The sequence below is a fragment of the Podarcis pityusensis genome (assembly GCF_964106645.2).
Source record: "Podarcis pityusensis genome assembly, chromosome: 6".
NCBI lineage: Eukaryota > Metazoa > Chordata > Lepidosauria > Squamata > Lacertidae > Podarcis > Podarcis pityusensis.
Genome location: NC_138030.1, coordinates 45,988,466 through 46,000,768, shown reverse-complemented (window position 1 = coordinate 46,000,768; position 12,303 = coordinate 45,988,466). Strand labels below are relative to the sequence as shown.

Below are 12,303 nucleotides of genomic sequence, written 5' to 3'. Positions count from 1 at the left end.
CAAAAGCAACACCCACCCAAGATGGAGCAGGTTCTTCTCTCAAACCACAACAACCCATTTTATGAGTCAAGACAGAATTCCAACTGGATTTGGGCTTTCTTTTGCCCAGCCAGAACCCACTAGAGTTTTCAAAGGACTTGTCAGAAGCCACACCACGTTTTGTTAGATTTCCATTGGCTGAGGCCTGACAACACATGGACAAAGGTCTTTAAGCACCAATGACATCAGTATGTGTCACTGCCTAAAGGCTTTGGTGCAGACTCCATCTCACATGGAGGCTACAGAGTGGCAGCACTGGTGGTGGTGGTTCGGTGTGTGCACAGAAAAGTCCTAGTTCATGTGGCACAAGCTACAGTTTGCACCGGAAAGCCCTGACTAATCATCTTTTCTCAGAAGGAATCTCTCCCTGCCTCAAAAAAGACATGTGTGCAATCATAACATGATAATCTAAATGTGATTTCATACAATTCCCTACACACAATGTCTGAAGAGGCATTCCTGCTATACTTGGTAAGGAATTATATTGCTGTGTCTCCACTAGTGTCTAGTTTCCATTGACCCTAAGATTACGGTACATAGAGTATCTCTTACGTCAGTGAGATGTGGCGTTAGATAATCCACTGCTGACACCGTTCCTCACATCACATAATATAGATTTGGACATTACAATTGCACTAGCAACCACACTCATCTGTGGCACTGGTTACTCAGGTATTCTGCATGGATCTGTTACAAAAAAACCATCCATAGATTGGCGCTAGTGGAGACTTTCCCCTTATTTCCATTTAGCAGCAATCCTAAGAGCGTGGAACTCCGATTCCTTTTGTAGAACTTGGTCAGACACTTGTGAGGCAGCTCCTGTGCCAAGCCAAATGAATGTAACATTGTGTGCATTTTATAATGTATGATTATTTGAAGAGATTAAATTTTCATGTCGAGTACATTGTGGTGCCAAGAGACGTGTCCTTTGCAAGTTATTATATCATTAAGACATGCAGAGCTGAGGATTGCTGAACAAGAAGTCTATGAAATATGGGGAGGTTGTGGCCTTTGCAAGGTCCCTGGGGCAGCTGGCCATGCAGAGTACCACAGCTGAAGGAGTCGCAAAGCACCAGAGCCAATTACTCAGCCACTTGTCAGAAGCACAGCACTCTAAGGGGAGACCAGGCCTGCTTTTGATTCAAATTAAGCACTAATTATAGGCACAAAGATATTATTACTCTTGGCCACTGGCAGCCCAGAGTAGTCTGCATTATGTTCTTGGCACTTGGAGCTGCTAAGGTAGGAGACTCTAGATCTGTAGCTTGGGCTCTGTTGCTGTGCAGCCTATTTGGCTAGAGCATCCTAGCTGTGTTTGCAGCAACAACGTCTTATTTGGGGCTGAGACATTCAGTCAGAGTTTTTAGTTACCAGATTTCATCTGAAGACAAGTTATGCAAGTAACTTGGCCTCTACTTGTACAAACACCTAATGATTCTGGACTCAGTGAAATCTGGCCTCTGACCCCAGGCCTTGCCCATGTGCCACAATTAAAAAACAAAAACAAAAGCTGGCATCCAAAATATGCACTGGCTTGTTATGGCAGTTTGAATTGGTGCTCTGAGTAATTACCAATTATATCCAAACCACCCTTGTGCTGTCAACTGGAGCTTTGACTATTGAGGCATCACTGTCATTGTGAAATCATGCAGACTAAACTATTGTACACTGATAACTAGTGAATGGTGGTGGGGAAGACAGGTGAATCTGTCAATTTCAGTTTCTCATTTTTACTCTCTTAAGTTCTTTTCTCCCCATTTCCACATCAGTTTGTGAATTTTTTAAAAAAGAAAATAAGTCCTCAAGAAAATTCAGCAGCATTTTAGTGTGAATTTCTCCTAATATGCACATCTTTATATGCAACTTTACCTGATGCACATACTTTTGAAAAGCAATTTCCCATAACGTAATGCATTTCTGTAGGCTATTTTTGGAAATATATGCATTTTATGGAGACTTTACCTTAGTATCTGCATGTTTGTGTACATCGCTTTGCTGAAGAACTACACTGCAAAATTCAGAGGAGTGCAAATTTCACAGGGTTGCAGTGTTTCAGTTTGTGTATCATTTTGGAAAATGCAAATTAGGTAAGTTTGCCTAAAAATGTGAACCTTTCCCACATCCCTGTTAAGCCACACTAAAGCATACCCTTCTTCCAACCGGGGGCTTAGACACACTTAACCTTTCCCTCACTTTTCCCAGGCATGGTCCACTATTTAAATCTCCATGTTTGAGAGCCCTTTTTCTTTTTTGCCCTGAGCGTTCTCTGTGAAAACTCATTCTTTAAAGCGATATTGGAGCAAACTTCAATCCATGGGAAACCTGAATTGATGTTTGCTCTGATTCCGCTTTAAAGAGCTGGTTTTCATGGGGGAAACTCTGGGCAATAAATAAAAATAAATAAATACTTGGGTATGGAGCATTAAAGTTCAGACCTCTTCCTGGAAAGAACAAGTGTGGAGAAGCCCTGGGTTGACTTCAGTCCTTTAAACATATATTTGCAGCAGTCCAGGACACAACTACCTGGGAGCAAGTCTTCTTAAATGCAGTGAGGCTTACTTCTGAGTAGACAAGTATAAGCTAGCCATTAGAATAGGAATCTGTTTACATACCCATCAGAAATTTTATTCCATCCCACGTTGATGGTGAAATTAATTTCCCAGGTTTCAGTCTGCATGACTTCAGGAAATTTATTAATAACAATCAATAATAATAATAATAATAATAATAATAATAATAATAATAATTTATTATTTGTACCCCGCCCATCTGGCTTGGTTTCCCCAGCCACTCTGGGCGGCTTCCATAGAAACAAAAAATACAGTAAAATATCACAGATTAAAAGCTTCCCTGAACAGGGCTGCCTTAAGATGTCTTCTAAATGTCAGGTAGTTATTTATCGCTTTGACATCTGATGGGAGGGCGTTCCACAGGGCGGGCGCCACTACCGAGAAGGCCCTCTGCCTGGCTCCCTGTAGCTTTGCTTCTCGCAATGAGGGAACCGCCAGAAGGCCCTCGGCGCTGGACCTCAGCGTCCGGGCAGAACGATGGGGGTGGAGACGCTCCTTCAGGTATACTGGGCCGAGGCCGTTTAGGGCTTATTGTGCTCGGAAACGTACTGGGAGCAAATGTAGGTCTTTCAAGACCGGTGTTATGTGGTCTCGGCGGCCGCCCCCAGTCACCAGTCTAGCTGCCGCATTCTGGATTAATTGTAGTTTCCGGGTCACCTTCAAAGGTAGCCCCACGTAGAGCGCATTGCAGTAGTCCAAGCGGGAGATAACTAGAGCATGCACCACTCTGGCGAGACAGTCCGCGGGCAGGTAGGGTCTCAGCCTGCGTGCCAGGTGGAGTTGGTAGACAGCTGCCCTGGATACAGAATTGACCTGCGCCTCCATGGACAGCTGTGAGTCCAAAATGACTCCCAGGCTGCGCACCTTCAGGGGCACAGTTACCCTATTCAGGACCAGGGAGTCCTCCACACCAGCCCGCCCCCTGTCCCCCAAAAGCAGTACTTCTGTCTTGTCAGGATTCAACTTCAATCCATTAGCCGCCATCCATCCCACCCCAGAAACCTTATCCAGGATGTGTGTTTGGAGCTGTGCGTGGGTTGTGTAATCCTGTTTCTAGGCTTCATAAGCAGGTCTGCTCGTCCTTATCTGACCCATGTGGCTATCCTGTTTTGCTGGAATGCTAATTTTAGTTGTGGGGCAGAAGAGGGCTGAAAATATGTCTCACAATTTGGACTATAAAACTTTTATTTTTAAAGTGATTGTAATAATAGCAGCCCAAACCAAGGCACCATCTGAAAGGGCAAATTTAGAGACCCAGGATAACACATTGTTCAGTGCATTGAAGCCCATTGATTTCAGTGTGCTTCAGCATGCTTAGCATTGTGTTGGACTGTGGCCCAGGTCTGTAGTTAGGCATGTGGCTGCCATAACTAATGTCTGAAGAAGGGTTATATTTGTATGACAAAAATGGGTGCAATCTATGTTTGGCTGCCTTTGCAATGTTATATGTGCTATAAAACTCATATATAGACAAACACATGTAACTTTAGCTCCAGTGACATTAGCATTTGACCTGGACATTTGGAATGAAAAGCTGAAATCTGCAAGGCACGTTGCTTGGATGGCCCTGATAAATCTCCCCAAACCGTCAGTTTTAAAATCATTCTCTGCAAAACCATTCTCTCAGCAACCCTTATCATTTGGACTGTAAGAGCCTTCAGTGAAGTTTGTTCAATTCAGGCATATCTTGTTATTTTCAGATATATGGGTGCTTTTAGCTAAAGGGTGAGAAATTGACCATTTCCCAATATGGCAGCTTTCCCTTACCCTGGATATTTTGGATCTTTCATATGCTTGTCACAGCTGTAAAATAAACATCCCCTGCAATTTTCAGCTTTATATTCTAAACGTTCAGAATGGGCCTAAACTTTTCCTAAGTATATTGGACTGCTAAGTATTAGTTCACACGTTGTGCAGAGACATGCCTGAGCCAATGCATTTCCAAACACCTGTTTGATGCAAGCACACTTTCCTTATTTATCTGAACATTTTAAAACAAATCCTAGATGTATACAGTATCTAATGTGTGAAGGAGCCCTTAGCATTGAAGTCTTACACATGAGTCACTTCCACATGGGAATGAAACCATTATCTGCAGCAATGCTATCCATCTGCCTTGTAAGCGCTCGTTCCCTTGGGTGTTGAGAATGTCATGGATTAATGCCTTCTAGGAATTGTTTATACAGACCTATTTGCCATGTGCTATCTCTTACAAAGCACGTTGCAAGAATCATGTTCAAACTTCTGTTCTGCAAGGAGAATTTAGTTAGTGAAAAGGGGACGGTGGACATGTCTACTGACTTTTTGTTTTTTTTAGGCAAGTTAATTGAGTGTCACAGCCCTTCTCAGTTTTATTTGCTCTGCTTTTCAAAAGGACACGATTTAGTTCATCCTTAATCCACCTGGTTGGGCCTGATAGGAGCTGTACTCCAAAACTCCAAGTTGGGGAAGGCTGGTTTAGTGGAACGATGCTTGCATCCATTTGATAACTTCTAAGGTTTGTCAGCCACCATGTCTTATGCTGGGTGTCATCATGGCCAGGAGTCTGGCATTTGTAGAAATATGTTTAGAAGGTGCTACTTGGCTCCAATACTTTCCAAAACAAAGGATGAGTACCTTCTGGAAACTTAAAACACACTTGGACAGACATTACCTGAAAGCAAGTACAGTCGTACCTTGGAAGTCAAACGGAATCTGTTCCGGAAGTCCGTTCAACTTTCAAAACGTTTGGAAACCAAAGCGCGGCTTCTGATTGGCTGCAGGAAGTTCCTGCAGCCAATCATAAGCTGCGGAAGCCCCATTGGATGTTCGGGTTCCAAAGAAGGTTCACAAACCAGAACACTCACTTCTGGGTTTGTGGCATTCAGGAGCCAAAACGTTCAACTCACAAGGCGTTCGGGATCCAAGGTACGACTGTATTGTGTTACGGTGTGTATGTGTTGTTTTACAGACCAACCTTGGACCTTAAACACACCTGACCAGCTGTAAAAATGATAAAATCATCATCATCATCTGAACTACTGTATAATAAATGGGTGTTATTTGGCACTTTGATTAGGCTTTTTTTAAAAAAACCATCAGGTCAGTTATGCCTGTTTGCCCAGTGATGATCATCCTGTGCGTGCAGGAGAGGCTTTTGATGCCTGGACGTGCTAAACCCTCTTTCACATGATGATGGAGGCAGTTCCAAGTAGTTGCACTCCACACATACAGGCTGTTGTTGGTTACTGCTGGTGTGGGCATACGGATGTGCAGGCCAATGCAATTTAGGCAGTGCAGTTCTGTCCTTCCTTGCATACAGGATGGCTGGGAGCGTGCATACACATCCGTCTGTCAGTGTGGATGTAGAGCTGCCAGCTCTGCGTCTGATGTCTATGTGGATACAGCTTTTCCCCTCAGCTAGCTGAGGACAACTTCCTGAGCATTTGAGCATCTCTGAATCAGGACGACTGCTGTGATTTACCGCAGAATCAAAACACATTCGTTCTGGGCTGTGTACTGACTCATTGCTAAAGGGAATGAGCATTTCTTGATTTGCCCAAGCATTTGTCTCTAACGGTTTTCCTCTCGTTTGTTCTAAGCTGAGAGATAATCCAGACAGACATTGAAATAAGCAAGAAGAATGGCCATATTTAAAAAAAGTGTTTTCTGAGTTTCACAGCCCTTCAGACAGATTTTATTTGCTTTGCTTTTCAAAAGGACACGATTTAGTGCATCATTCGCCAACCTCATGCCTTTCAGATGTCCATGAGATATGCATTAGATATGCATTAAAAGAAGCAAGAAACTTGAGGCATATGATGAACTATTGCTTAGCAGAACAGCTGTTGGATCTGGTACTGTATGTTAAGGAATGTTAAGGTGCAAGAAAGTGTCAGCTTTGGTGGGGAAGAATGTGATACAATCAGGAATGAAAGCACGCTCTGGAGATAACAGATGACAAGCCAGAGCCATACTTTGCCATTCCTTCTGCAACTTATGTAGAACACCAAGAATCATATTTTACTACCTTGACCGATTCATTAATCCCTCATCTGAGCAGAGCACACAACCAATATCACTACCTTTTTACAGAGCTTTCTAGACAGAGGAAATCAGAGCCAGATCAGTCTCCTTCCTTTTGCAGCAGGGATGCCTTTTGCAGATGGTGTTGGCTGCCAGTGAGCTGCCAAGCCTGTGTAATTGTATAGTCAGGTCCTCCTCATGGCTAGGCAAGTGAAATGAGACTGACACGTGGCCTTGTGCAATGGCAATAATTTACTAGGGAAAGTGACTTAAGGCTCAAATTCATGTGTAGACTCCAAGCATGATTTACCTAACACTTGTTTTGTGTGTTGCTACTGTATGCTGCTGTAATGAGTATGGGTTGCTCGTGCGTAAGTTGCCGCCTCTCCTGGCTATGTTGCCTTGTTTAAACCTTTCTGTCTGGACAGCCCTTCACTTCGTGGCTGCCTCAGTCGCTAGCAGAATCCGTCAGTGGGCGTTTCTTAAACCTTTTCCAACATAAAAGTTGTTTGACGCCAAGTCTCCTCCTACTCTCCCTGCGCGGAAGCCTTCTGCGCAGGGAGGGCATGGGTAGCGGAGGACCCGTGCTCTCCCCGCTGGTGTCCGGCGAAGAGTCCTGGAGCCCTCTCGCCGAGTCCCCCATCTGCCCCCCTTTATCCCTGGTGTTGCGCTGATTTGCTTCCCCATCTGCTGAGCTGCCTCTCTCCCTGCTGGGCCCTTCTCCAGCATCATTTGAGAGCCTCCCCTCCGCCTCTAGCTCCGATGTCAGTTCCCTGACAGCTGCCATGTCCAGTGCTGCTTAATGCATCTATGCACACATGTAGTAGCCTCTCCATGAAGATCTGCCAGCTAACGGAACTAAAATATTATTTTTGCACCCAACATGCTGACCTACTGCTTGGAGTCCTGGCCAGTTTTTCTCTTTTGTGTAGAGAATTTTCCTTCCATACCCAAAGATCCACTCATTTTCTTCAGAGCAGCTGCAAATATTCTATGATTGACCCATGTACTATTCTCAGACACCACAGCAGAGACCTATGTTCCTGTATGTGGAAGGAGCAAAAATTATTAGCCTGCAAATTTACTAGAAGCTTGTAGAAAACTTACTGAGGCTTGGCTTGGGCTTCTAACCCTGTTACAGCTTGAGCATTTATAGGATGAGCATTGCTCACACAGTAAGACAGTTCTGTTAGGGTTAACTATATGCAACCATATGAAAAAAATGCCACAGGTCCAAGGATGACAGTGCTTTTTTTTTTGCCTAGAGAGCAGAGACAATCTTTTTAAGGAGTATGGAAAGTGCTACAATAGGGGCATCCTGTTTTGTGATGTATACACCACCTGGAAAAACCTTCCCTGCAAACAGAGAAAAGTGTGGGATGAATGTTCACCATGGGCAACGTTGCTTCTAATATCTTCACCTTCAGCTCTCTCTCTGCCTACCAGAATGAATGAGTTTTGATTGTATACACAGAGCAGTAGGGACAAGGTGGGCGGTGATTCATTATGTGGAAATCCTTGGCGTTGATGCTGAGTCTTTTTATCTCTCCTGTGCAGAGTCTGAAGCTTGGTTTCCAGCATCACTCAAGAGGTTTGAGGAAGAGCCTCAATTTTTGATCAGGAAGAATAATTGTCACCAGCCTTGGCAGAAGCAAGTGGAAGGACGGCTCATACTCTACAGTAGCTCCAGTAAGAAGCGCATGAAGAAGCTCCTCTTCAGTGACGGAAACGTGGGGCATCTGCCGCCTCTTGTCTGATCAAACACTGAACGGCAAGCAAGTCCTTCAGTGCTTGCACCAAAGCCTATAGCTATATTTTGCTTGCATTGGGGTTGTGGACGGGGTTTTAGAATTTGTGTTAATGGGTTTGTGTTCTTTTATTGCAGTAGGTTTGCATTGCCTCCCTACCAGTTTGATTGTTATTGGGGGGAAATAAACCTTGTAGAACTGCTAAGCCTGCTGCCAATTAAAAGGATCAGCTAGCTAGGTTTGTAATATAAATGTACGTCTTTGAGGTTCTTTGTACAACTGTATATTCTGCTGTGCAAATTCTCCACAGTTCTCTTAAAACCGCTTTTAAAAAATCTATAAAGGAGCAGACAAACCCCCATACTGCTGGAGTTCAGGAAGAAAACTCAAGACAAAAGGCTGGTGGGGGGAGGGGGGGACCTTGCCATTTTAAAATGGACTTATCTACAGCTGTAGAGAACAAGGGTTGTCTTTATGATCTAACACTAGTTTTAAAAATCATCTGAGTTATCATATCTACCCAAAAACTCCAATGGTCAATGCCCTGAATGATAGCATTTCCAGATTATTTATATTTGTGTATGTGTATGATAGGGATGTGGGTGGCGCTGTGGTCTAAACCACTGAGCCTAGGGCTTGCTAATCGGAAGGTTGGTGGTTCGAATCCCTGTGATGGGGTGAGCTCCTGTTGCTTGGTCCCAGCTCCTGCCAACCTAGCAGTTCGAAAGCACATCAAAGTGCAAGTAGATAAATAGGTACTGCTCCAGCGGGAAGGTAAACATGACCTGGAAAAACTGTCCATCAGTAAAGCGAGATGAGCACCACAACCCCAGTCGTTCGTGACTGGACTTAACTGTCAGGGGTCCTTTACCTTTTATGTGTATGATTAGATTATATACACAATGTTATACTTGTGATGGCTGCTACCTGGGGCAGTAGCTATTCTATTCCCTATAAAAGAACAGGAGAGGTATAGCAAGTGTAGCCAATACGGCACTTTCCAGATGTTTTGGCTACAATTTATGCTGGCTGGGGTTTGTGGGAAGGTACCACATTGGCTACCCCAATAGTCTTTCTAGAGAGATGGGTATAAAGTAGGCACTACCCAATACATGCCTATAATAGCAGAAAACATGTGCATTTGCAACAATGGAGACATTCCAGAGGAAAGAACAGCATTTTCCCAACAATAAAATGCCAGTGGGAGAATGTGAGCTATCCCCAGATTAAAAGGACTACCACTGGGAAAGAGAGCTGCATCCCATGCAATAAATGCACAGCCATCACACTGAAGACTAATTATCTGAAAGGGAACAATGGACTTACCATTGTCATTCAGGGGACAAACCTTAAGCTCACTCTGCTTATTTGACATTTTGCTGGAAGGTACCTTCTGCACACCTAGCAGTTCAAAAGCATGCCGAAGTGCCAGTAGATAAATAGGTACCGCTCTGGAGGGGAAGGTAAGTGGCATTTCCGTGTGCTGCTCTGGTTTGCCAGAAGCGGCTTAGTCATGCTGGCCACATGACCCGGAAGCTGTACGCCGGCTCCCTCGGCCAATAAAGCGAGATAAGCGCCGCAACCCCAGAGTCGTCCGCGACTGGACCTAATGGTCAGGGGTCCCTTTACCTTCTGCACACAGAACATAAGCTATGGACTTCACTCCCAACAAGATGTGGTGCTGGTTTCCACCCTGGAAGGCTTTAAAAGATTAGACAAAGTCATGGAAGATACCGCTGCTGATGGCTACTCGACAGCAAGCAAGTGAACATTCCCCTTTGGATGTCATGGTTCTGACTCCCCCTGCCCCATTATATAAAGCAAAATTGTAAAAATGTAAAGTCCATTTATGCATTTTGCGTACCATCTAATTTGGCCTAAGTGTTTGAAGGTTACAGTCCAGGCCTTTGGGAAATGAGATGCTTTGGGCACATTTCACCGCCTGTTCCTTTTTATTATTTACTTCATGCTGATTTTCCCAGTAGAACTGGCACTGTTCCCAAACTAGGCTCCCATAAATAGAAAACAGCATCAGCTGTCATGTCAGTGGGAGACAAAACATTTAATATGAAAAGCCTTTAATGGAAATGGAAAATAAAAAAGATAAAGGGCAAATTTTATTTTAGATGCTTAGTTGGTGCATATTTCTTCTTTCTTTTTGACAGTAAGAGGACGCAATGGCATTATCAACCCAGATTTCTGAGATTTATAAATAGTCTCCCTAACGTGTGTCACAATGACAGAAGAAAACAGTCAATGGAAAGTGGAAACTGCCCCAACACAAGGCAACTCTTGCTGAAAAGGTGCATTTGGATGAACAGGATAACTAATACATGGGCCTGCCTCTGCCACAGGGAAAAAATAGACAAAGCACATCAGCATCTCAGTACTTTTAAAAAGGCATAAGAACAGGGCATGCATCCGATACCCTGAAATAACTTTCAACAGAGCCGCTGCAGACAGTACCTTTGAAGCACAAACCATTTTAAACTAAGATCTGTAATACTTTGTCTGCTACATCACAGATCAGGATGGGGCGATGTAGAAGCAGGGGCTACCCCAGTATTTCATTAATGGCGAAGGAGGACAAAAAGAAAAACTCGGTGCTGGCTGCATTGAGTTTGTTTTCTCTTTGAGCCCCTCACTAGTGGCTTAGGTGACATTTTCTGTACAGCGAAGGATTAGACTTGGCCTTGGGTTCAGAGCCCCAGCTTTGTTTAGAAGTTACCATCTCTCAGGGCATAGCGCATTGCTTGCATTTTCATTTTGCAAGGGATCCATTTTGTCTTACAAGTCATTTCAGTACATTCTGAAAACCAGGTCTTTTAAGCTGGAAACGAACCATGGCCTTGTTTGCATAAGACCCCTAAGCCAAACATGACTGTGTGATGTAAGGGCCCCTGGGTAGAAGCTTGCATCTGTTTTGCTCCTCGTCATTTTTTGCAGCTGCACTAAGCAAGGCCAGGGCTTGGTGCTATTTGGATGTTTTGTATTTTATTGTTAGGCATTGTTTCAGCATTTATTAACATGAGATGTTTCTTTGCCCTAGTGATTATTAGTGTGATGTTTTGCTTAAATTGTGTTATTTTGTAACTGTTAATGAATTGTATTTAATTGTGGTTATATTTTATTCTGTATGTTGTCGTGAGCTACTCTGAGCATGGTTCTACCATGGAAACCTGGCATACAAAAAATTCATAACATTGATGATAGTGTGCCATCCAACCTGACACTTGTGGTTAAAGCTCTCTCTTGACTAACCATGAACTGTAAATGAGAATCTGTTACAGCTTGTGGCTAGTGAAGAGAGTGCTTAACAACAAACTTGTCTGGTTGGCATGCTAAGCCAAACCTTACCTAGGAGGACCAAAAAAGAGCAAAGTGGCTGCAAGTTCTTCCCCAGGAGCCAGCATGTTCACATGCTCTCTCACTAAGCTAAAGCCCAGCTTAGTGAGTTAGGGTGTTGCGGGAAACCAGGTGAACGTCTTAAGAGTTTAAAGCAGTTTGAGAGATTTTTATCCCACTATCACTTCTTGGTCAAACAGGCTTAACAAGTGTTTACCAGGGGCAAAAGTAGGATGATCTCTCTTCCAAATCCATTATGGAAACCTATCATTTCCCTTCAACTTTTAAAATCCTCAGACATTGTGGATGTTTGTACATTGTTTCTGAAGGCTGGAGTTTAGCTTTGGTTATTTGCAGGCCAGTGTAGTACCCTCCAGATGTGGTTGGAATCAGGCTCTCATCGGCCCTAGCCAGCATGGCCAATGGTCAGGGATGACGGGACCTCACCCTAAGGCCTTAGTTTTTACAAGTACCACTGTGCTTGTCCAGTGCTGTCTATAACTCATTGCAACCCAATATAATCAGATGAAGTTCAGTTCAGGAGTGCTTTCAGCATTAAATATCCAGGGAATCAAACTGCCTACATCCGCCTTGTC

The 12,303-nt window shown here is 43.8% G+C and overlaps 1 long non-coding RNA gene across 1 annotated transcript in view; it reads right to left on the bottom strand.

The window, feature by feature from the left end:
• The window catches only part of LOC308479482, a 418,695-nt gene that overhangs the window by 51,817 nt on the left and 354,575 nt on the right, over positions 1-12,303 (bottom strand). The gene's annotated exons all lie outside the window — the stretch shown is intronic.